Below are 3330 nucleotides of genomic sequence, written 5' to 3'. Positions count from 1 at the left end.
ATATTCTTGAAAAAATGTTGAAAGGTCATGTACCTTGGCCATCGTTGATTTCTTCCTGCGAATCACCCCCTAAGAAAGAAAGGCAAGCATTTTAAAGGTATGGCAGACCACTAGATCAAGCCAGGCAACCGAACTGGTGAGGATGTACTAAATATGGTCAAGGATGTGAAAGTAGTATTTGGAAAGGCACATGATAGCGAACCTGTTCCAAACGACGTCAACGGTCATGCACCCATGTGGAAGAAGAAGTCCATATTTTGGGTGCTACCCTATTGGCAAGTCCTAGAGGTCCGTAGCACGATCAACATGATGCACCTGATGAAGAATCTTTGTGTGAACCTGCTAGGCTTTATGGGTGTGTATGGGAAGCCTAAGGACACACTTGAAGCATGACAGAACCAGCGATGTTTGAAAGAACAAGACAACCTACATCCAGAGAAGACAAATGATGGACGCCATTACTTAAGTCCTGCCAGCTACACTCTTACCAAAGAAGAGAAGGAAAGCATGTTTGAATGCCTAGCAAGCATCAAGGTACCATCTAGATTCTCCTTGAATATAAAGGGTATAATAAATGTGCTAGAGAAGAAATTCCTAAATTTAAAGTTCCATGACTGCCACGTGCTCATGATGCAATTGCTTCTAGTTGCATTAAGAGGAATTCTACCTCCAAATGTACGTCTAGCCACCGTGATGCTATGTGCATTCCTCAATGTAATTTCTCATAAGACAATTGATCCAATGGATCTAGCTAAACTACAGAATGATGTGGTTCAATGTCTTGTCAGCTTTGAGTTGGTGTTCCCTCCTTCCTTCTTTAATATCATGACACACCTCCTAGTTCACCTAGTCAAGGAGATTAGCATTCTTGGTCCTGTGTTCCTACACAACATGTTCCCCTTTGAGAGGTTCATGGGAGTTCTAAAGAAATATGTTCACAACCGTGCTCGGCTAGAAGGAAGCATTGCCAAGGGCTATGGAACAGAGGAGGTCATTGAGTTTTGTGTTGACTTTATTCCCGACCTTGACCGGATTGGTGTTCCTGAATCACGACACGACGGGAGACTAAGTGGAAAGGGGACACTAGGAAAGAAAACATATATTGGTATGCAGGACAATTATTTTAATAAAGCACACTACACAGTTCTACAAAACTCCTCCTTGGTGGATCCGTATATCGAGACACATAAAGAGTTGCTTCGATCTGAGTTTTCAGGAAAGTCTGAAGCTTGGATTACGCATCAACACATGGAAACTTTCAGCGACTGGTTGCGAAAAGAATATCAGGGTGATGAGAGTATTGATGAGCAACTGTATTTGTTGGCTAGGCAGCCATCGTGGCATATCCTCACATACAAAGGGTATGAGATAAATGGGAATACATTTTACATAGTAGCCCAAGATAAAAGGAGCACCAACCAAAATAGTGGTGTCCGCATAGATGCCACCGACCCTAATGGAAATAAGCAAACATATTATGGTCGCATAGAGGAGATATGGGAACTAAACTATGCACCTACTTTTAAGGTACCTTTGTTCAAGTGCTAATGGGTAAAGGCGACTAGAGGTGGGGTAGCAGTCAACAACCAGTATGGAATGACAACCGTGGACCTCAACAATATTGGGTATAAAGACGAACTATTTGTCCTTACCAAGGATGTGAATCATGTGTTCTATGTCAAGGACATGTCTACAAAACCGAAGAGAGGAAAAAACGACGACGACCCAATCAATGAGCCAAAGCGCCACATAGTTCTTTCAGGGAAAAGAAACATCGTCGGAATTGAAGACAAGTCAGACATATCAGAAGATTATGAAAAGAATGATCGAATTCCACCCTTCACAGTGAACAAAGACCCAAGCATCCAGCTAAATGATGAGGACACTCCATGGTTATGGCGCGATCATAACCAAGTGATATACGTTAAGAAGAAGTTCACTACTGTGCCCGCTTGATATATATAGTGTATTCATATTTCTATCGTGTATTCATATTTTCTATGATTTAAATGATTTTTCTGCTTGACGGTGGATTTCCTATGGAGAATGTGTGATGAAAAAACAAACGATCAATGTCAATAAGATGTGAAAACTAATTTTCTGTCGAAAAGCAATAGTTTTAATGATTTTAATTAAGTAGTACATTTTTGCATGATGAAAATTATGATTATTATTTACACTATGTTAAATATTTATACGGTAAAACAAAAAGTTTAGGTTACAGATTTTTCTTATGTACAATAATGCAAAACCAGGTCCTGGAATTTTTTTTGTAATTTTTTGCTAATATTTTATTTACTAGACAATTAACCACTCTCTGCATATTTATATAAAAGAAATATATAAAAAAGGAAAAACTTCTACAAACTGGCGGGGAGCCAAACTGCAGCCCACCTTTACTCATGGGTGGACCAACCACCCGGGACTAAAGGGTATACCTTTAGTCCCGGTTCTAACCATCATCCAGGACTAAAGGACCTTTAGTCCCGGTTCTAACCATCACCCGGGACTACTAAAGATGGGCTGCGTTTTCACGGCCCACCAAAATCTCCTTTACTCCCGAGTCATGGCTACACCCGGGACTAAAGGTCAGACCTTTAGTCCCGGTTCTAACCATAAATCGGAACAAAAGAACCTTTTGTCCTAGGCCCTGGCTTCACCCGGGACTAACGGCCCCCCTTTATAAACCACGCCCTTCTCCCTTCTCTAGTTCTCTTCCTCTCTGTCTCCGTCACCTTCTTCTCCATCGCCTCATCTTCTCCACCAGAACGATCTAATCCAGCAGTGCCGCCGCACCTAGGAGACCACCCTAGCCTTGCCTCGTCACGCGCGCACGCTATCACTGGCCCCATGTGCACGCGCACTTCTTCTCCGGCCGGCCAGTGCACGCCTCGCGTTGTCCTCGTCCCCGGCCCACCTTGCCCCAAGCAGTCTTCTCCAAGATCCGCAGGAGACCACAACATCTCTATTACGACACGTCTTCTCTAGGTTTGGCCCGGTCTCCCTCTTCCTCTGCACTCTCTTGCTGCTGTATGGCCAACTCGTTCAGTGTTGTTGCTCAATGAATGTATCGCTTCGATTCATCGTCCGTCCCCTCTGCTCCAGTGGCCTCATCGGCACCTGATCAAGAGCAGAACTGACCTCTCATTCGCCTAGTGTTCATCTTCTTCCTAGTATTGGGTAGATTTGGATACGGTAAATTGAGAAACCGACCTTTTGTTTCTCTACAACTTTCATATATCTTTTAACTTCATCCAAGTTCATATATAAAAGTTATGAGTTTTTAAGATGAGCTGATAGAAAAAAGGAAATGCCGTCACTTTGACCGAT

The sequence above is a fragment of the Miscanthus floridulus genome, chromosome 5, assembly GCF_019320115.1.
Source record: "Miscanthus floridulus cultivar M001 chromosome 5, ASM1932011v1, whole genome shotgun sequence".
Lineage (NCBI taxonomy): Eukaryota > Viridiplantae > Streptophyta > Magnoliopsida > Poales > Poaceae > Miscanthus > Miscanthus floridulus.
The sequence above is the reverse complement of the archived record's forward strand: the minus strand, read 5'-3'. Positions refer to the sequence as shown.